This window comes from Alligator mississippiensis, chromosome 8 (assembly GCF_030867095.1).
Source record: "Alligator mississippiensis isolate rAllMis1 chromosome 8, rAllMis1, whole genome shotgun sequence".
Lineage (NCBI taxonomy): Eukaryota > Metazoa > Chordata > Crocodylia > Alligatoridae > Alligator > Alligator mississippiensis.
In genome coordinates this window covers 34,829,394-34,852,238 of record NC_081831.1, presented here as the reverse complement: position 1 = coordinate 34,852,238, position 22,845 = coordinate 34,829,394, and the positions used below count along the sequence as shown (strand labels likewise).

The 22,845-nt window shown below is 47.7% G+C and overlaps 2 long non-coding RNA genes across 2 annotated transcripts in view; one reads left to right on the top strand and one right to left on the bottom strand.

The window, feature by feature from the left end:
- LOC109281788 (uncharacterized) overlaps positions 1–22,845 on the top strand; it is a 39,603-nt gene that overhangs the window by 4,983 nt on the left and 11,775 nt on the right. Inside the window, exon 2 of the long non-coding RNA XR_002088552.2 lies at positions 12,505–12,624. This is a non-coding gene — a long non-coding RNA (uncharacterized LOC109281788). The remainder of the gene's footprint in view (positions 1–12,504; positions 12,625–22,845) is intronic.
- The window catches only part of LOC109281789 (uncharacterized), a 157,894-nt gene continuing 142,733 nt past the window's right edge, over positions 7,685–22,845 (bottom strand). The window contains exon 3 of the long non-coding RNA XR_009463920.1: positions 7,685–10,071. This is a non-coding gene — a long non-coding RNA (uncharacterized LOC109281789). The remainder of the gene's footprint in view (positions 10,072–22,845) is intronic.

Below are 22,845 nucleotides of genomic sequence, written 5' to 3'. Positions count from 1 at the left end.
GGATTGGGAAACGGCCAATGTGGTCCCTATTTTCAAGAAAGGAGGAAGTATCTGGGTATCTATAGGCCAGTTAGCCTCACCTCTATCCTTGGGAAAACCTTTGAAAAAATTATTAAGGATCACAGTTGTGGCAGTCCAGCAGAAAAAAAACGATGCTGAAGAGCAATTTATTTCTTGGATTTTAAGAAAGCCTTCGATACAGCATCTCATCCTATTCTCACAGATAAACTGAGTAGCTGTGACAGATGATTACATGGTCAGCTGGGTAGAAAATTGGCTTATGGGTCTCACCCAGAGGGTGGTGGTGGATGGGTCGGTCTCGACCTGGAAAGGTGTGGGCAGTGGAGTCCCACAGGGCTCAGTCCTTGGGCCTGTTCTGTTCAATGTGTTCATCAGTGACTTGGAAAAGGGTCCATATTTACAGATACCAAATTATGGGGTAATGTTAACACACTAGAGGGTAAGGAATGAATCCAGGTGGATCTGGACAGGTTGGAAAAGTGAGCAGAACAGAATAGGATTTAGTTCAACAAGGACAAGTGGAAAGTGCTGCACCTAGGGAGAAGGAATCACCAACACGCTTACAGACTAAGGGAGGACCTTCTCAGCAGCACAGCAGTGGAAAAGGATCTTGGAGTCATTGTTGACACTAAGATTAACATGGGTCATCAATATGACAAAGAGATAAGTAAAGCTAACCACACTTTATCATGCATTAGCAGGTGCATGACAAATGGGTCCAGGGAAGTGATAATTCCCCTCAATGTGGCATTGGTCAGGCTGCAGTTGGAGTACTGCGTCCAGTTTTGGGTGCCACCTTTTGAAAGGGATATGGACAACCTCAAGAGGGTTCAGAGGAGGGCCACACATAAGGTTAGGGACCTGCAGGCAAAGCCCTATGAGGAGAGATTGAGGGCCCTGGATCTCTTCAGCCTCCACAAGAAAGGCTGAGAGAGGTCTTGTGGCTGCCTAAAAATTAATTGTGAAGTGAGGCAGCAAGGAATAGGAGATGCTCTGTTTACCAGGGCACCCCTTGGAATAACTAGGAACAATGGCCACAAACTAATGGAGAGCAGATTTAAGTTAGACATCAGGAAGAACTTCTTTACGGTAAGGGTTGCTAGAATCTGGAATGGGCTTCCAAGGGAGGTGGTGCTCTCCCCTACCTTGGGGGCCTTGAAGAGGAGGCTAGACATGCACTTGGCTGGGGTCGTCTGACCCCAGTGCTCTTTTGTGTCCAGGGCAGGGTGTCAGACTCGATGATCTGTTGAGGTCCCTTCTGACCCAAACATCTATGAATCTATGTTAAAGCTTGGTAACTTGTGTTGAATGCCTGCTGAACAACTCAAAGTTATGCCTCCTCAGGCAAGGGTTAACTCTGGGTCATGCTTCCTAGTTTAGATTAGGGTAAATTCAGTCCTCTCTACAGAGATAAAACAAGCAATTTTCAGTCCTCCAACATCCCAGGATGCACTGTTCCCAGCACTGCCTCCTGCCCCAGAATAGGAATAGAGCCCAGGTGTCCTGACCCCTAGCTATGCCCCGGTTCACCAGCCTGCTAGTGGCAAATTAGAGCTGTGCAGGCAAGAAATGGTATTAACCCCTAACATGTGACTGCTCATACCATGTTCCTAACACTGATTAACATTCCACAGATTTAGTATGGTCAATGTGTAGCATTTAACGTCACCCCTGGACTCTTCTCCCACCTCTCCTACTGATCCTACATTCATGAAAGAGTTTGGAGTAGCTGACTTTTTCAGGTCTCTATGATTCTGTGTGACTTAAAGCAAGTCATGTTACTACAGCTTTGCTTTTGCTTAGACCAAAAGCTGCTCAGGCCAGGGACTATCTGATACTTAGCACAGTGCTTAGTATAAGAGGCCCCCTGTACCTTTCTGAAACTTCCAGTTCCCAACACAATACCAAAAAAATAACTGTAGAGGGAGAAGTCCTTCATTTCCCCAGCTTCCAGCCACCTGCTTTGTCCTTCCATATAAAGCTACAGCTAACAAAAAATGTTGAACAATCACCAAGCTCATGCCTACTTTCTCCTCTATGGCCATGTCTACATGAGATGCTGACAACACAGTCATTACTGCACAGTCAATTAGTACTTTTATAAACAAGTACTAAATGACTGCTCAGTAACTGGGGTTACTGTGCAGTAGCATCAATGAATGCCTTTTTTGTGATGCAGACTGAACAGTAGCCCGAGACTACTGTGCAGTAATGCTACATCAGTTTCTGCCATGCAACATTACTGCGCAGTAGGGCTGTGCGAAACGGAAGCATTCTGTTTTAACCAGCGTTTCAACATTTCAGCGGAACAGTGTTCCATTTTGACTTTTGTTTCAAGTCGAAACGGCTGTTCTGTTCCATTCCGTCGAAACATTTTGCCGTTTCGACGTTTCGCCCATAGAATATAATGGGGAAGGACAAAACAGGCTATAATTTTGTCATTCCTGGCCCAATTTAGATTAAACTTGCATATATGGTAGATGCTTCTGTGGGCATGATGTGTGCCTAGTTTCAGGAAGATAGGTGCAAGGGGTTCAGAGAAACTGCACCCCAAAATCTTGAGAGCAAAACTCATGTCATGTGTATGTTTTAAGCCACAGCGGGGTCAAAACTGCAGATGTGCTAGCCCCTGTGGAGGCCACAAAGCTTGGCAAGTTTCAAGGAGATAGGGGTTCTGGGGCCTTACACCTCAAGCTGTGGACAAGCAAAACTCGTGACATGGGTGACACTGTGTGTGTTAAGGTGCAGCAGGGTGAAAGCTGCAGGCATGCTATCTCCTGCTGAGGCCACAACGCCTGCCAGCTGTCAGGGAATCAGGTGTAGGGGTTCTGGGGCCCTGCACCTCTGGCCACAGGCAGGGAAAACTCATGTCATGGGTACTTGTGCAACTGTGTCTGTCTTGGGGCAGAGGTGCGGGGGAAACCACTGCAGGCCTGGCTGCTAGGCCCTGCTGTGGCCACAAAGCCTGCCAGCTGTTAAAGAGATGGGTGCAGGGGGGTTCTGGGGCCCTGCACCCCTAGCTGCTGACAAGCAAAACTCATGACATGGGTGCTTGTGCAACTGCTGCCTCTCATCAGGCAGCAGGACTGAAGATCCCCCATCACTTGCCACCACAGACCTGGGAGTAATAATTGACCACAGTATGAACATGAGCCGGCAGTGCGATGCTGTAGTTAGCAGGGCCAACAATACTCTGGCATGCATCAATTGATGCATCTCCAGCAAAACCATTACAAAGAGGTGATTCTCCTGCTCTACTCAGTTCTTCTCGGCATTACTGAGACCACAACTGGAGTACTGCATCCAGTTCTGGGCTCTGCACCTTAACAAGGATGTGGTAAAGCTTGAGAGAGTCCAGAGAAGGGCTACCCATATGATCAGAGACTTGCATGACAAGCCATAGAAGGAAAGGCTGAGGGACCTGGGACTCTTCAGCCTGAAAAAGAGAAGGCTGAGAGGGGACTTGGTAGCAGCTTACCGCTACATCAGAAAACTAGGAGTAATGGTCACAGACTCCTGGAAGATCGTTCAGGCTCATTTCAGGCTCAACATTAGGACAAACTACTTCACAACTAGGGTGTCCAGACTGTGACCATTACTCCTAGTTTTCCCCAAGGGTGTCTTGGTGAACAGTTGTTCACTGAGCCCTAGATGTATGCTTCTGATGATTATTACCCCCAGGTCTGTGGTGGCAACTGATGGGGGATCTTCAGTCCTGCTGCCTGATGAGAGGCAGCAGTTGCACAAGCGCCCATGTCACGAGTTTTACTTGTCAGCAGCTAGGGTTGCAGGGCCCCAGAACCCCCCTGCACCCATCTCCTTAACAGCTGGCAGGCTTTGTGGCTGCAGCAGGGCCTAGCAGCCAGGCCTGCAGTGGTTTCCCTTCCCCCCCACCCTGCCCCAAGACAGACACAGTCACACAAGCACCCATGACACGAGTTTTGCCTGTCAGCAGCCAGAGGTGCAGGGCCCCAGAACCCCTGTGTGGCAGAAGGCCACCTCTGTTTCTCCCCAAAAACTCTGCTCTGTGACAATTTGGTTAGGATGGGCCCTGCAGAGGGTACACACCTTACCCTATCTCTTTAGGTAACCTGAGCTGGATACATTCCTGACGGAAGAGGGAAACCTATTTCCTCTGCCTACATGACTGGCTTTGGACACTTTGGCATCTGAAGCAGCATGTCTGGATTGAAGTGCTGGCTTCTTTAGGTTTTCCAAAGTGGTTCAGAGCTTCTGAACCACTTTGAAAAAGCTTTGGAGCCGCCTGGGAGATCCGGCTATAGGGTATAATGGGGAATCAATCAAATATCTATAACTTTGTTGTTTTTTGTCTGATTTGGATGAAACTTTCAGGGATGGTAGCCCTTCATAAGGCCATGAAGCCTGGCAAGTTTCAAGAAGATCAGTGCAGGAGTTTGGTGCAGTTCCCCCCAAACGCCTGAATCTATCTCACAAAGTTTATCGTCCTACAAGAGGCAAGGCACTGCTGGACTTGGTACTGGCCAAAGGGAATAATGTAATCAGTGACCTAAGAATCGAATGGAAGCTGGGTTGCAGTGACCATGAGTTGCTCACTTTCACTATCCATCGCAAAGCTGGCAAGTCAGCCAGCAATGCATTAGGAAAGTCGACTTTCATAAGCTCAGGAGGATTGTTCTTGAGGCTCTGAGAGGCCGTGATTTCACAGGGAGGGGAACTCATGAAGAGTGGTTGCTCCTTAAGGAAGCAATCCTAGAAGCACAAGGGGAGTCCATCCCAACCCAGAGGAAAGGTGGTAGAAGGGCTCAACAACCCCCCCTGGCTCAACAGGGAACTCATGGACCTCCTACATCTAAAAGAGAGGCTTATAAAGGATGGCAGACAGGAAACACCACTAGGGAGGAGTATTCTGCATTGGTCCACACCTGCAGGGAGTGAACCAGGAAAGCCAAGGCTGCAACTGAACTCCAATTGGCTACACAAATCAAGGACAATAAAAAGTCCTTCTTCAGATATGTGGGGAGTTGAAAGAAAAACAAGGGCAACATTGGACCCCTGCTAAACCAGCTGGAGCAGCTGACTACCAACACCCAGGAAAAAGCCAATCTGCTTAATGATTACTTTGTGTCGGTTTTTCACCAGCCCAAAGGGACTGCCCTACCTAACATGACGCAGGATGACCAGGGTGAAGGTGAATATATGCCCACCATTGGCATGGATCTTGTGAGGGAGCATCTTGAGAAGCTGGGCCCCCACAAATAACCTGGTCTGGATCGATTGCACCCAAGAGTGCTAAAGAAACTGGCAAACATCATAGCACAGCCACTGGCAAGGATATTTGAAAAATTGTGGTGCTAGGGCAAAGTACTTGAAGATTGGACGAGGGCCAATCTGGTACTCATCTTCAAGAAAGGGAGAAAATAAGACCCAGGATGACACCAAACTTTGGGGAAGAGTGTCCACACTTGAGGATAAGCTGGTGATCCAGGCCGACCTCAACAGGCTTGCAAGGTGGGCAGATGAAAACCTGATGGCATTCAATACAAAGAAATGCGAGGTGCTCCACCGTGGGGAAACAAAAACCCACATCACACTTAAAGGCTTGGCCATGCTACACTTGCTAGCACCATGACCGAAAGAGACCTGGGGGTCACAACTGATCACAAGAGGAACATGAGCCACCAATGCAATACCGTAGCTAGCAAAGCAAACAAAACTCTGGCTTGCATCTACCAATGCGTCTCAAGCAAAACCCAGGATGTCATTCCCCTACTGTACTTGGCCTTGGTGAGGCCACAGCTGGAGTACTGGATCCAATTCTGAGCTCCACAATTCAAGAAGGATGTGGAGAAGCTTGAGCACGTCCAGAGGAAAGTCACACACATGATCAGAGGGCAAGTGAATAGGCCTTATGATGAGAGGCTGAGAGCCATGGGACTCCTCAGCCTGGAAAAGCTCAGGTTCAGAGGGGACCTGGTGGCTGCCTATAAGTATATAAAGGTATACTTATAGGCAGCCACCAGGTCCCCCCTGAGCCTGAGCTTTTCCAGGCTGAAGAGTCCCATGGCTCTCAGCCTCTCATCAGGATCTGGGGGAATGCCTGTCCACCAGAGCACCCCAGGGAATGACAAGGTCCAACAGTCACAAATTCCTCCAAGACGGTTTTAGGCTGGACATTAGGAAAAACTTCTTTATGGTCCAAGCCCCCAAGGCCTGGAATAGACTCCCTCCAGAGGTGTTGCAGGCACCTACTCCAGACTTTCAAGAAGCATTTGGACATTTATCTTGCTGGGATCCTTTGACCCTAGCTGACTTCCTGCCCCTGGGGCAGGGGGCTGGACCTGATGATCTTCCGAGGTCCCTTCCAGCCCCAATGTGTATGAAATCTCTGTAATCTATGAAAATCTCTGACAGTTGAATCCATATCTTCTGAGTCCCAGGACAGAGCCTTATCAATAATGTTTCCCACTGCTTTTCTTTCATTCTGTGTTGCTGGACCTAGAAGTAAAATCAGGTTTTCAAGGACCTAGTTCTCTGCTCCATGAGGCTGTCATGAGGACTTGTCTCTTCCTACAAACTGCAGAGTGTCCATGGGAACTCTGAGAAGGGCAAGCTACCCATGACTACTTCTGGGCAAGACCCTGTCTCTGGAAGACATAGACCAAACTTAATTCTTTGTTACAAGTATAAATCCAATATGGCATGATCAAGCTTAGTGCTATTACTGCAAAGCTGCACTGCTGTGACTTAAGAGTTGTTTTGCTTTATGTTGTGGTAGGCTAAGAATAGAGACGTAGTTAGCAGTGTTAGTTTGAAGCCCAGTAGAAGGCAGGCTAAGTGTATCCACATCTAAATAGTCATTTTTCAGTGGATCTTGTATCTGAGTGGGGAAAATAAATGTTAAGTGAAGTCTGCCCCATGCAACTAGTGTCTTGGAACAAAATTCAAACACTTTCACTTCTGAACATAAGTCATCACTGATCAATTGATGAAGATACCTGAGAGCAATAATCTGAGAGAACCTCTAGCGTGTCAACACCTACCCACCCTACAGAAACAGAAGGAAGTGCTCTTTTCCACCTCCATTGTGAATTGAGAGAACTCAGCCTCAAACCTCCTGTGGAAGGAAAGAGAAATCCAGGAGAAGACAGAATGATTGGTGACTGGAGAGACAAACTGTAAGGCTGATAAAGCAGACAAGCAACCTCCATGGACAGATGGGTGCGTGGGGCAGGTCAGTGAATTAACTTGATTGACAATTGGTGCGGTGATTCACTGCTGAGACTGAAGCCGAGAATGTTCACGTCTGCTGAAAATGTATAAGACGAGGCCAAAATCTGACTGGTTTATGCATCAGGAATCATAGGGAGCCCCCCTAAACTATATAAAGACTCCAACGTGTTTGCCTGTGTGTTCTGCTGTCTCTTACAACCGGAACCACCCCCTCCTACATAAAACCAGCCATAGTAGACCCAGTTTAATCCCACTGAAATCAATGAGAGGCTTTCTGTGACTTAACTAAGGGTTGGATTAAAGTGTGGACAGCTGACCAGGCTGACCTTATAAAAATGTGGATGTGGATCCAAATTTTGCAGCTCAAAGGTATTTGATACTAGAGAGTCATCTCCAGTTCTTTCCAGTGTTTGAAGTGCCTGAGGAAAAAAACACAAGGCTCAAGAGCACATACAAGTATCACAGTATTTATCAGTAATCATTTTTAAATGCTTGGAAGCAAAGTGGATCCTCTGAACAGAGAGATGCCATGAAGTTGCAGAGGCATAGTATGCAGTGGAGCCATTACAGGAACTCTCTTTGGTACTTGTTAGGGCTGTGCGAGGCTTCGGATCTGGAGAAGTTTTGGATTCTTCGGCGTCTGAAGCAGCATGTCTGGATCGAAACGCTGGCTTCTTTAGGCTTTCCGAAGTGGTTCGGAGCTTCTGAGCCACTTTGAAGCCGCCTAGGAGATCCAGCCATAGGGTATAATGGGGAATCAATCAAATATCTATAACTTTGTTGAATTTTGTCTGATTTAGATGTATGTATTACACCACAGAGGGGTGAAAACTGCAAGGGTGGTGGCCCTTACTGAGGCCTCAAAGCCTGCCAAGTTTCAAGGAGATGGGTGGAGGGGTTTGGGGGGAACTGCACCCTAAATTCTTGAAAGCAAAACTCACGTTACAAGGATGTGTTACACCACAGTGGGGTGAAAACTGCATGGATGGTAGCCCCTGGTGATGCCATGAAACCTGCCAAGTTTCAAGATAGGTGCAGGGGCTTGGGGGGAACTACATCCCAAATTCTTCAACTGGTTCAAAGCAGGAAACCAATCCGGAGCTCAGATCACTGGCATCCGAATCGGCCAGATGCTAAGCTGGATTGAATAGCTGCCTACTTACACAGGCCCAGTACTTGTGATGGGAACACTCAAAAGTCTGTGGTTCAGGGCTCTTCATTTTGAGGCTGCCTGTCTAGGGGCTTACATGTAGACTTAAGAGCTTGATATGAGTCTATCATTTGTGACACTCTTGGCCTCCTATACCCATGTTCATTTTGTGATGTTTCTAAAATGCTAATCCTGGTTTAAGAGATGTAAGGCTTTTAAAACTTTATTCCTTTTTGCCTTCCCATCAACCTCCAAAAAAAGTCCCACCACTCTGAAAAAATCTGCTTTTCTCTAGCTCGTGTTTCAGTAATCTTTGTAAAGTAACTTCCTGCCTCTTCCCCAGAGACATGAGTGGAAATGAGACCTCCATATAATCCAGGAACAGCCCAGTTTACTCTGTAAATAGATGTGTAGGATTAGGTTCTTCAGGGTCATCAGGTCTCTTACCTCTAATGTAACAATGCTGTGGAGCACACCATTTTTTCAGAGCCCTCTACAAACAGTAGGGGAGGGATTCTGCTCTCTAGCCCTATTGTCAGCAAAAAGCTAGGATCATTTTCCAGTGCAAGTACTGAATTACACCAGGTTAAGTACTGTGGGTTTCTTATTCTCTGGAATAACAGGGGTAGCAGGTACGAGTGTAAGGCTGTCAGCAAGCAGGGCATACAGGGAAATCTAGGTATGACTCGCAATTTAGAGCACGTACGGGGTTCCCAAGTGTCTGACCAGGGCAGAGTTTAAGGGCACACAAATGGCCTTAGAGCCCCACTTGATCTGGGCTACTTCTGTGCTGTTTTAAAACATAATTTCATGCTGGGTAACTAATGCTATCTTTCTGCAGAGCCTGCTTTGGGCTAAATGAAGATGCTCTGTCCCCAGGCGAGTGTTACTGTAATTGAAGTCACCAACAATGGAACAGAGTGACAAAGTGCTACGAGACTGATGCTCTGCCTTCCTGACTCCTACCCAAGTGGGCAGAAGCAACTCGACCCTTACAGTCCAAGTCTTCTGTTGGTTTATACCGCTGGCTTGATAAGATATTCGTAAAATATACCTCTCATGTTGCTAAGATTTTGTTTAAAAAGAAACGGAAGTCTTTAGGTTCATGTTGGTAGAGAAAAACTGGAAAAATGACCCCAAAATTCTCAAAATCAGGAAGCAAAAGTGATCTCGGTTTTCATGTTTAAGTTACTCATTATTTTTAAGCTGATCTCAGGATTTGTATTAGGCCTGACTAATAGTGTGTGAAAGCTCAGAGTTGGCAACAACCACTCCCACAGCAACCCTGGGGAATGTATGGCATTGAGCGCATTCTAGGACCCAGGCCATGGCTTATGAGTGTTCTCATAGAACTTGTCTTCACTACAGAATTACTACAGTAATTCTTCCTGTTAACACAATCCATCATCCCCGCACTAAACCCCTCTCACTTGTGAATGATGGAGTTGCTTAGCACAACCTGAGCATAATCCAGATCTCAACTGATTTAAAGACTGAAAGCTGTTAGTCTTCCAAATCCTTCCCATAATTCCTCCTGGGCCTTCACTCAGTGGTCTTCTTTAAGTATCTACTTATTCCTCCCTTCCAGATTGGAAGTCTCCTTTCACTGGTTCAGCAGACAGGATTTAGGATGATGATCTAGTTAGCAGAAGCAGTGGAAGTAATGAAGCTCTGGATGTGCCTTTTTCCTGTTAAAAGAAAAAACAAAATCCCTCTGGAACACTGTACTTAAAGCAGCCCTGGAAGCATATGTAATTGAAGAAGGCTGGCTGATGCGGACACTGCATTTCCTCCAAATAGCAAACACTTTACCAGCCACTTAATTCTTAATTACTATGTTTAACCTTTTTCTGTCCCCTTGTAGTAGGATCAGTGTTAGTGTCTCTGTGGGAGATGAAAAGCATAGTGACAGGGATGGGCTGCTGTCAGAAATCAATGTGTTTAGACGCCAGGCTCCATTTACCATCTGCAATTAAGGCTGAGTTGTTGTGGTTTGGGGAGGGGATTGGTTCCTGGTCCAGAGGCTGTGTAATTGAATGGCTAAATGAGGCATGACAAGTATTAATGGAGAGAAGGAAGCTGCTTAAAAGAGGTGGCACGGGAGTGTGGAAGGGGTTCTATTTCAAGCTGCTGCCTTGAATGTACTGCTTTTTGAACTCTGAAGCATGAGATTAACAGCTCTGTGGTCATTGGCAAAGCAGCCTCAACACAGCCCTGGGCTGTGGTGTCAGTTCTCTCACTTGGAAGTGATCTCTCCTCTCCTCATTGTTAAGACAAGACCTTATGAGGCTTTCTTAGTCAGAACTGTGGCTCCTATGCCACAGGGTGGCCACCCCTGGTTTGTGGCATCATTTAGTGGTCGTATACCACAGTGCAAGTTTTGTTATAGAGTCTATATGGAATGATTTCATTGTTAATACTTTGCTTTTCTAGCCATTCATTATAAGCATGAATCAATTAAGTCTCACAGCCATCCTATATAATACACACCCTTAATAAAAATACAAAAATAGTTTGTTAATGCAATTTTACATCTTGTATCCCAAACAATTCTTGGTGAGTGCTGTCTAGCCTGAATCAAAACCTATTCTATTGATGTATGCTAAACTCCCATTGAGGTCAATGATACAGAAGGCCTTGTACAGATTTTGGTTTTATCCAGCTATTCTAAACCCATGCCAGTGGTTCTCAGCCTTTTCAGAATCGAAGCACCCTTTGGAAAATGCCAACTCTTAGCTTTCACTTATTTTTTGACCCAAGAAAAACGGTAGAGCAATTTTGTGGTGTGAAGAACTCAGAAAAACCACGTCAGGATGCTGTGGATTCTTATTTGAAATCTCTGGCTTCCTCTTGGGAATCACCGATAGATGTTTCAACACCTAATATAGTGTTAATAGTATTAACAGCACCTTTAACAGGATCTCATGTCACCCTGAGTGGTTATAGCATTCTGGTTGAGAATTGTTGGTCTAGACCTCTCCAGTTTTTATTCAGGCCATGAAAAGAAGTGCTGGAAAAGGAAAGAGTACGCATTCATGCCCTGTTGGAAATGTTTGTGAATTATGTGTGTATCTGGTTCTGAATTCTGAGGATGGCCTTTATTCTTATAGCAGTCAGCGTAGATCAGAACTCCTGTCTTGTGGAAGAAAACATGTTGTGTAAGAGAAGCTGAGGAAGGATTATGAACCTCAAAGATCCCTAACTGGGTGGGATACTGGAAGCAAAAGCCCAAGCTAGTTGGTGACTTTTATCACCCTTTGCCAGCAGTCGCACTGGAGGGTTAGAGTACTGCAAATCCTGGCACAAGTAGGGAAAGGGGTTATAGACTGTTTAACAGGAGTAGGGAGTTCTCCTGTGTGGGAAGCCTGTCTCACCCTCACCTGCCACACCTTGATGTATTAATTGTTGGAAAAATATAATGTGGGAAATCTGCCTTATGTCTGCCTCCCTGATGTTGGGGTCTAAGTACACAGCTCTACCATTCCCTACACCGTGTCCCTGTCCACCCTTGGATCGTAACAGTTCAACAGATCTTTTAGTCAGAGCTTATGAGGATCTTGTTTGCCCTCTAGACCTAGATGTTCATTTAAGGATGATTATCAGTCTCCATGTCTTGTTCCCTGCATTTATTAAGCTGCCAATGAAGGTAGTAACTTAAAGAGTTGTCACCACTCGTTATAATAGCAAACCAAATCAGCATCTCACAATGACCAGTCAGTATTGTTTCACCAATCTTCCTCTTTCTGGGATTCCCCTTTGCAAAACAGCCTCTTGGGCCCTGCCTGCAGTGTCCTGGGGTCCCTTTGCTACAATCCAGGCTGTCATAAGCCAAAAAAATCACTGGTCACACCCAACCAGCTGGTGATTCCCCCTCCTTAGGGTTGCTGTCTCTTCAGGGGTGCCTTCTCATGCTGTTATTGCTCACAATGTGGGTACAGCCCTGTCTCCACCAGCAGCTGAATTATCTCTTTACCTGAAGGCTACTGCTGCTCACCAGTTATAGTCCTCCCTAGCTGGGGTTCTCAACACCTGGGTCACGTCTTGCCCTGTGCCCAGAGTTTAGCTTCTTACTTACAATTTCTGCCCAAAACCTCCACTTTCAGTTTCCTTCTGTCTTGCAGGTCCAGAGAGTCTTGTGCCATCAGCACCCCAGGAAACTCCTGTGAGTCGTCCTTGTCTGGTGCTGCCTGCCAAGCCTGCTGCTCTGGTGTTTGCCCACCAGTGCCTCTGTGCCAGCACCAGTAAGTATCTGTCCCCTGTCTTGACCCCTGTCCCAGGGTCCATCCTCTATTCCCCACAGTTGGGAATCTTCCCTCCTTCCTCAGAGTCTCAGCATCCCTTTTAAATTTTGCCCACCCCTGACGACATTTTCCTGCATCTGGTTAAAAGGGCCGCACTTCTGTTTTTTTTAGCCTCGCCACTTACTTTCTGGCATCAGTTCATCTGCCAGGCAAGCATAGCAGGAGCAGATTCCACCTCCCTGCTACAGACATATTTTTAAAAGAGGCCAGTTCTGTAGCAAGGAAGCCCAGACCACTGCCAGGACCAAAAGACCTAGCTGGATCAGCAGAAGCAGGAATGCCTCGTTTCCTTGAAGAACACCAGCCAAAACCTGGATGATTTTCAGGCACAAAATGAGCTCTGAGGGAGGAATCAGGTGCTTGCAGACCCATACAAAAACAAGCCTTGTGTGCTTTCTACAAATGCCTCTGCATAAGAGATTCCTTTTCAAAGCCTTTCTATCCTTTATGTTACCTGTCACAGGGTCCTTGAAGAGTTAAACTGTAATCCAGAGCACACGAGATGGACTCCAGGGGAACAGTGCATATGCTAATGGGGAAAGGTGAGGGAGCTCAGTATTGGTATGAGACAGTTAGACAGCAGGTATGAGAGAGTTGGACTGCATCATAAGGCTAGGAATACTTCATCTATGCACCTCTGCCAATGCACTCTGATTCAAACCTAGAGCATTCCTAGGCTGCCCTTGAGTGGAGGCATTTGACTTGGTGAAAGCTTATAGGGACTGAAGGAGAAAATCCTCTCAACCATAAATCCATTTTTGTCATCTACAGTAGGAGTAAAACTCAATCCCCCCAGGGCAAAAGTTCACTCAGTTATGGTAAGCAGTCCCTGCTCTTGCTTGTTCTAGATTACCTGCACCAAAATCACATTGTTCTAAAGCAGAATTGATCCGAGCAGTGCCCTAGTGTTTTGCACATTCTCTTCATGATTCTGTTTGTCAGCTTGTGCTGGCTAAAGCTTGCAGAGAACAGATGTGCATTTGAAAGGGGACAGGAGTTGAGTGAACAGCTTGCAAAGGAAGGAGGAAACATTGTCCAGCAGATTTGATAGTTATGGCTTCAAGACTGGCCACTGACTCTACAGTCTTGGGGTAGCAGGGGTGATTCAGGGAATATGAGAGAAGCAAGATTTGTTTTGGTAGCACCTTTTCTTTTACCAACTGTATCATTGGGAGAGATGTTAGGCAAACTTACAGGTATAAAATCCCTTTCCTCTAGTTTGAGGGGAAAAAAAAAATCAGATGCAGCTTAAGTTAAATATCAGGTAGAATCACTTTTGTTCAACTGTATTATGCAAACTTAAAAAGAAAAGTGCTCAGTAAATCTGAGGAGTAAAAAGAAGTTATCAGAAGTAATTATGGACCAAAGAACAACTGAAATGGATGAGCCTAATTATGTAAAGAATAGACTCATTCAGAAGGGAAGAGGGTCATTATCACCTGTGGAGTACAAAGTAATTGTTCCAACCAGTATTAGGCAACATCTGTTCCTCCATTCACAGTGTGGGGATAATTATGTTGGGTTCTTCCAATGCCCACATCACTCCCCTACAGTCAACAGAGCTATACTGATCTACACCAATGGAGGATCTAGCTCATGGTATAAAAGTACCGTGTGATCTATAGCAGTATTATATTGTTATAAAGGGAATAAACTTATTTAACCCTTTGAAGACTGCCATTAGCACTGCTGAAAGAAGTAAGTATCCCATAGAGCTCTTCAGCATGTGGAAAAATAAAAAATAATAGATCCAAGGGCTCCATTAGAGATTGACTCTTCATTCCCATTTCAGTAATTCCTAAAACTTCCTAACTAGAGTTGAATGCTATCTCCTCTCCCTGGTGAAGATGCTTATCTCATGCTAATGCTAGGTGTGTTAGTTGGGATGGTGCTAGGACCCTGGTTATCCAGCACTGATTAGCCTATAGGGGCACTTGTACACATGATGCTGTGATGATGTATATGTGACAAAATTTTCCTTTTGTGTGGCTTAATGTTGTCACACTTTCCAAGGACAGGTGTTTGGGGTTTTTTTAATTAGTTCTCATTGTTACAAACTAAAGCACATCCTGATGTGGTTTAGTTTGCAGCATGTCAATTTGCAACCATGCAGCCATAAATCGGTCATGTGTACATGCTAATTCCATGAATTACATGTACTGAGTCTCCTTGTCCACCAGGTGTTAACTATAATTTGCAGGTAATCATGTGTAATGAATATTTTAGGGCACTAGGTGTAGCGGCAGAAGACATGAATCAATCTTCTGCTGACCTCTTTTTCTTACTTCATTCAACAAGTAATTCAAAGAGAACTTTTTTATTTGTTGTCAACTATTTAACTGAACTGACAGCTGGGTGTCCTAGAGTGTGTTGGGGTGTTGAAGATCGGGGTGATCCCAGTCTCTTTTGGAGATTGATCAGTGTTTGCTTCGTATGTGCTCCCTTCTCTATTATTGGGGATAATGCGGTGAGTTGTGTACCCTGACCCCCTCAGCACTATTATAGAAATACTGCACAGTGAAACATGCTATTGAAGGCTTCTGCTTTGAATATTTAACACCTAATAGGAGGCTAATGGGCCCCCAAAGTTCCCCTGCTGTTTCTCTCAGTCTACCAAAATAAGAGGAGGTGAGCTCTGTCCTTGTTGGGTGTGTTCTGCTCTGAGCATTTAACACCTAATAGGACTTTAATGCGTCCCCAAAACTCACTGGGCTGCTTTAACATTTTCCTATGAGAGACTAACAGCAGTTCTTGGTCAGCCTAGATGCATACAGACACTGACCCAGAGGACATCCAGCCACCCACCCACCCCAGCCATAGATTCCAGGTGACCAAGGAGCTCAGGTTCAGCAAGAAGACCCAAGTGCTACCAAACCCCCATTCTCCATCATCCTCTCCCCCCCCATTCTTGTCCCACTTTCCCATACACCCTTCACCCCTCCCATACAAGTGATCACAGTGGCGATGCTTCTGTCACCTACTGTGGTCACCCCCCAAACTTCCCTACACTGCACCCACACCAGGACTCCCACACACCCCTTCCCCCGCTCCCCATCAGCTGCAACTTTGGGAACATGAGCCAGAGGAAGAAGTGCAGCCAGAGGTAAGTTTGCTGTTGAGGTGGGGGCCTTGGGCATATGGTAATAGGGGAAAGCATGAACGTATAGGTTAGGTTATGCAGGATATATTAGAATGTCAGGGTAAATGCCATCTCTTCTCCAATTACCCTCCAGCTGTGCCTCACTTGAGGGCAGCCAATGCAGCAATCCAGACCCCTGCACAATGATATTGAGCTGCAGTGAGTGCATAGGTATGCTTGGAAAAGGCTTCAGAAAATCTCCCATGGGAGGTGTCATAGCCTTTAGGGGGAGGCAAGAAAAGTGAGTTTGGGAGCATGGGGCAATTCCCCCTCCCCATGTCTGTTTTCTTCCCTTGAAGCACAACTGTTATTTTGTGAAGAGGGCTGCCCCTGCTCTGCAAAAGAGGGTTGCCCCTGCTCTGCTGGGACACTGATTTTTGAGAGGGAGAAGACTTAGAAGCGGGTATTTTACATCTCTCCTTTTATTTATTGCTTTCTAGTTCTGTGATAGTGGTGTCTTGACACATGGGTCACTGGGCAGCCTGGCACTGTCCCATGGGGCCAAGAACAAGCATGCAAGCATGCCCATAAGTTGCATAGAGTTGCTATGGGTTCAGTCACAGCCCCCCTCCCTGGCTTGACCCAGCCTGCCCCCAAAATGTCCCAGGTCAAAGCCTCTGTCTGGTGCCAAGAATTGCAATACTGGCAGAGCATGTCTGCTGTCCAAACTTTGCCCAGACACAATGGGGAGCTGGCGGGGGAGGGGAGGGGAGGGGGGCAGGCAGGGAGGGTGAACTTCTCTTGGCCAGGTCACTTCAAGACTTATAAATCGAGTGCACAGCTCCGTGGGGTACCCCTTATTGATCAAAGATGTATGACATCTGGGGCAGAACAGAATGGACCAGGGCTCATAGGTCTAGGTCCAGGTGGACCTCTACTGAAATATAGAGCCTGGTGCGGGTGCTAGGGGCACCTGATGCCATGTGTCAGTTTGTGTGCAGCCCACAGGCCAACTGGCACATCTGCCTAGAATGTTGCCAAGAGAATGGCAGAGTGGGGACACAGCAGGACCACACTTCAGTGCTGGGTCCAGGCAAAACTCCTGTGGGCTGTCTTACACAGGGATGTTGCCAGAGTGCAGCAAGGGCACACCACTGAATGATGTGGCCCGCTACAGGTAACTCCAGCCAGTAATGGGGGTACTGAATTGGCATGAACAATGAGAGACTGAGACCTCCAGGGCATCCTTGCCTGCGGATGCTTTACCATCAGGGTGCAACTCAAGGGAACTCCAGGGCCTCCAGTGGAGAAGAAAGCGGAAATGTCCTGGTCGTGTCACCTACTGGTTCCTCCAAGGGGGATAGACGAACTACATCAACCTCCATGCCTGGTATGTGAAGCCCTCAGGAACTTTCAAATAGTCGCCTGTCACCTGAGCTGACAGCTGCAGTTAGGCTGGGCTATGAGGTGAAGGGGAGCAGGGGGAAGGGGGGAACTTGTTTGCAGTCACTTGTTTGTAATGGGATCGCACTTCCTTGTAGCCACTCAGGGCCTGCAACCCCCTGCAGCCAGGAACCTCTTCTTGGTCACTTTGGTCCAACCACTTCTTTTCCACTCACAAGATTCACTGAGTGCATCCCTTTAGAGTGGCAAGCATTCGACCTCTCACTCTATTTCCTGCTTTTCTTGATTTTTTTCAGCTCCAATTCCAATGCCACCACCAAGTACATGCAGCCAACTGAGGTGGGCTGCAGCCTACTCTCATAGCGACAGGCTGATGTGTTCCCTCAGGGAATGAGAACAGTGGCTGTGTGTGCTGGTCAGACAGGTCTGTCACCTCTTGGCAAAACTGGTTAACTGTGGCCTCGACCTCCCCACAATCTGCTGGTTGGGGAATTGGCTCTGCAGCAGAACCCAGAGGGTGGTGGTTGATGGAAGTCAATCATCATGGTGCATTGTGACCAGTGGGGTCCCTCAAAGCTCTGTCCTAGGGCCTATACTTTTTTAACATCTTCGTCAATTATGTAGACATTGGTGTCAGAAGCAGACTAGCCAAGTTTGCCGATGACACCAAACTCTGGGGCAAAGCATCCACACCTGAGGACAGGAGGGTGATCCAGGCAGATCTTGACATGCTCATGAAATAGGGGAATAGGCTCCGTGGTTGGACCCAGAGGGTGGTAATTGACAGAAGTCAATTGTCATAGTGCCCTGTGACCAGTGGGGTCCCCCAAGGCGCTGTCCTTGGACCCATATTGTACAAACATCTTCATTAATGATGTGGACATTGAAGTCAGAAGCGGACTGGCCAAGTTCGCTGATGACACCAAGCTTTGGGGCAAAGCATCCACACCTGAAGATACGAAGACAATCCAGGCTGACCTGGACAGCCTCAGCAAATGGGCAGATGAGAACCTGATGGTTTTTAACACCGAAAAATGCAAGGTTCTCCACCTTGGGAGGAAAAACCTGCAGTGTGCTAATAGGCTCAGCAGTGCTACACTAGTTAGCACTACAGATGAAAGGGACTTGGGGGTCATGATTGGCCACAAGATGAACATGAGCCTTCAATGTGATGCTGCAGCTAGTAAAGTGAGCATTCTCCCGTTGTACTCAGCCTTGGTGAGGCTGCACCTGGAGTACTGCATCCAGTTTTGGGCCCCGCAATTCAAAAAAGTATGTGGAGAAGCTTGAGAGAGTCCAGAGGAGAGCCACGCGCATGATCAGAGGTCAGGAAAACAGACTTTATAATGACAGGCTGAGAGCTATGGGAGTCCTCAGCCTGGAAAAGAGCAGGCTCAGGGGCTACCTGGTGGCCACCTATGAGTTTATCAGGGGTGTTCACCAGGATCTGGGGGAACGTCTGTTCACCAGAGCTCTCCAAGGGATGACAAGATCAAACGGTCACAAACTCCTCCATGACTGATTCAGGCTGGACATAAGGAAGAACTTTTTTACTGTCTGAGCCCCAAAGGCTTAGAATAGACTGCTGCCAGAGGTGGTTCAAGCACCCACTTTGAATGCCTTCAAGAGACATTTGGATGTTTATCTTGCTGGGATCCTATGATCCCTGCTGACTTCCTGCCCCTGGGGCAGGGGGCTGGACTCGATGATCCTCCAGGGTACCTTCCAGCCTGAATGTCTATGAAATCTATGAAAAAATCCCCCTGGCCCCAGGTTGCATCCCTACTGCACACAGAGAGGCAGGAGGGAAAATGTTCAAAGTTTTATTGAGCTGTCCATGTCCCTAAAGCTGGATGGTCAATGGCCTCTCGCATGCTGAAGAAGGCATCAATGCTGGCGGTGATGTTCTCCTTGGCAGTGGTGGACAAGGACATGTAGCACTCCAACAGGTATCCCTCCAGCCAGGAGCAGAGTTTGCATGGCAGACCAGGCTTTCCCCCAGCACCATCATGGCTCAAGATCCCAAACCAGGAGTGCAGGTATGCCTGGGGCACCAGTAGGATAAGAGGCAGGGTGTAATGGCTTGGGCACCCCTCTGCCTGCAAAAACATATCATTGCGCCCACCTGGGAAACACACTGAAGGGGTATGGTTGGGGTGCACTGGTGCTCCTGGGGGGGAAGGGCAGCCCCATGGTGCCTCCCCAGTGAGGCCCCCTGCAGGGAGGGCAGGGGTGCAGCCCGCCCTTTGCCCCAGTTTTCCAGGAGCCCTGTGAACCCCAAGTCCAGGTGCTGTGGGCTGTGTGGCAGTGCAGTAGCAGCAGAGTGGCCGGCCTTCAGGGAGAGAGGGGAAGCAGTGGGGTATATTGCTGCAGCACCTGGGAACCGTGTGAGGTAGATAGGCTGCCTGCAGCCAGGACACAGTGGGGTGATGGCCCTAGAGGATCACATGGGTATAGGTGGCTTGGATGGCAGCCACCTGGACACAGCCCTGCCAACCAGGACAGCTTACCACGCTCCCTAGGCACCTTCGCACTGCCAACCTCTGATCTGAGACCAGCCAGCACAGGGCCCTGGCATAGGGTGTCTTATCTCTGCAATGTTGCAAACTTGCACAAAAGGCTTCTTTTTCTTGCCTATACAGGGCCAACATCTGGACACCCACTTTAGCACCATCCCACTTTAGGGACCAAGGTGAGGGTGAGACAGAGGGGTCATGGTAGGGGGGAACAGCCATTGACAGGTGATGGGTTTTTAGCTGTTAGTGATTTGCTGATCCTTCTATAGCAGGCTTGTCCAACATACAGCCTGTGGGCCGCCATGCAGCCCTCCAAGCCATTTTCTGAGGCCTGAGATGCTGTGACGGGAAATGAAAGTAAACACTGTACTTTCATTTCGGGGTGGGGGGTGATGTGATACTGCTGGGTGATAAAAAGTTTGTGATCTGGCCCCACATTCAAAAAGGTTGGACACCCCTGTTCTATAGCAAGTCAGGGGAGCAGACATTGTGTTTCTGGGTTTGCTCATGGGTGTCTACATGGGGGAGCAAGAATAGATTTCAATGTCCCCCAAATGTACCCATTGTCCAGAACAATAGGTCTTAATGACTTGCTGGCAATAACATCTGAAAATCATGGCCTACAATGCAGCTTAACTAAAAGGAACTGCAGCTGGCCCTTCAAGCTCCATCCCCCTCCCACCCTGGCAGCTATGTCCAACCTACACTGAACTGTGCTCCTGGAGGTTTACTAGGTCTTGGGGGGAGGGGGAATCGGGGTTCTTTCATTTACTCTTCTGCTCTGCACCTGCCATTTTACCACTGAGTGCTTGATGGATTTCAGGAGTAATCCCCAAAATACCACCCCCCCAGGTTATTACAAGACAGGCAGTGATAATGGGACCTGTTGAAGAAATGGGTACAGGGACCTCACACCCACATTCCTTACCCCAGCTTCTGTTGGGTTTGGGGTGTTATCTGGGGTAAAACTTCCTGGCAGGTCTAGTCATTGTTCCTCCAGGTACTACTATCTGCACCCCTGGTGGGGTGTCTGATGACCCCAGAAACCCATCATCCAAAGATTTTACAGGAGGGGTAGGGTAGATTTCATAGATTTCATAGACATTAAGGCTGGAAGGGACCTCACAAGATCATTGAGTCCAGCCCCCCACCCGAGGGGCAGGAAGTCAGCTGGGGTCATAGGATCCCAGCAAGATAAGCATCCAATTTTCTCTTATAGGTGTTCAATGTAGGTGCTTGAACCACCTCTGATGTCAGGCAATTCCAGACTTTGGGGGCTCGGACAGTAAAGAAATTCTTCTTTATGTTCAGCCTGAAATGGTCTTGCAGTAATTTATAACCATTCGACCTCATCATCCCTTGGGGCGCTCTGGTGAACAAATGTTCCCCCAGATACTGGTGGTCACCCCTGATAAACTTGTAGGTGGCCATCAGATCACCCCTGAGCCTGCACTTTTCCAGGCTAAGGAGCCCCATAGCTCTCAGCCTGTCGTCATAAGGTCTGTTTTCCTGACCTCTGATCATGTGCATGGCTCTTCTCTAGACTCTCTCAAGCTTCTCCACATCCTTTTTGAATTGTGGAGCCCAAAACTGGACGCAGTACTCCAGCTGCAGCCTCACCAAGGCCGAGTACAAGGGGAGAATGACGTCCCGGGATTTGCTTGAGAAGCATCTATGGATGCAAGCCAGTGTTTTGGTCGCTTTACTAGCCGCAGCATCGCATTGCAGGCTCATGTTCATCTTGTGGTCAATGATGACCCCCCAAGTCTCTTTCTTCCGTAGTGCTAGCCAGTGTAGCACTGCCAAGCCTATAAGGATGCTGCAGGTTTTTCCTCCCAAGGTGGAGAACCTTGCATTTTTTGGTGTTAAACACCATCAGGTTCTCATCTGCCCATTTGCTGAGCCTGTCCAGGTCAGCCTGGATTGTCTTCATATCTTCAGGTGTGGATGCTTTGCCCCAAAGCTTGGTGTTATCGGCGAACTTGGCCAGTCCACTTCTGACTCCAGCATCCACATCATTAATGAAGATGTTGAACAATATGGGTCGAAGGACAGAGCCTTGGGGGACCCCACTGGTCACAGGGCACCACAATGATTGACTTCCATCAATTACCACCCTCTGGGTCTGCCCACGGAGCCAATTTCCCAGCCAGCGGATTGTGGTGGATCCGAGGCTGCAGTTGGCCAGGTTTGCCAAGAGAAGATCATGGGATACCAGATTGATGGCTTTTTTAAAGTCAAGATATACAACATCAATCTCCTCTCCCTTGTCCAAGTGATAGGTCACCTGATGGTAACAGGAAATAAGATTGGTCAAGCAAGAAACAAACCTATGCTGGCTGTCCCTCAGGATTTTGGTGTCAGCCAGTCCATTAAGGATGGCCTCTTTAATAAACTTTTCTAAGACCTTCCCCAGGATAGAAGTCAGGCTGATGGGCCTGTAGTTTGCTGGATCCACTTTCCTCCCTTTCTTGAAGATAGGCACCACATTGGCCTTCTTCCAGTCTATGATTAGCTTGTGCTTTGAGGATCACTCCCTTGAGAAGCAACCACTTTTCCTGAACTCCCCTTCCTCTGGGGTCATGGTCCCTTAGGGCCTCACTGACAAGCCTCCTGAGCTTGTCAAAGTTGGCTTTCCTGAAGTCAAGGACTTCAGAGTTGCTGACTTGCCAGCTTTACGATGGATGGTGAAGGTGATCAGCTCGTGGTCTCTGTCAACCAGCTTCCCATCGATTACTAGGTCGCTGATTAGGTCATCCCCAGTTGCCAGTACCAGGTCGAGCAGCGCTTTACCTCTCGTTGGCCCGTAGACTTCTTGAGTCAGGTAGAGGTCATCCACGCACAATAGGAAGCTTTGCAACCACTCAGATTTTGCTGAGTGATCCTCCCACGAGATGTCTGGGTAGTTTGAAGCCACCCATGACAACCATGGTCCTGGAGCATGCGGCCTCAGCCAGTTCCCGGGCGAACTCCTGGTCAAGTTCTTGACTTTAGGTGGGAGGTCTGTAGTAGACTCCCACTGTTGTGCCCCCTGTGCCATGTTTCCCATGAATTTTAACCCAGAGGGTCTCCACTCGTCCGCCCTGGTCGCCAATATCGGCTTGCAGGGATGTGTATCTTTCCTTAACATAGACAGCTACACCCCCATCCCTTTTATCTACA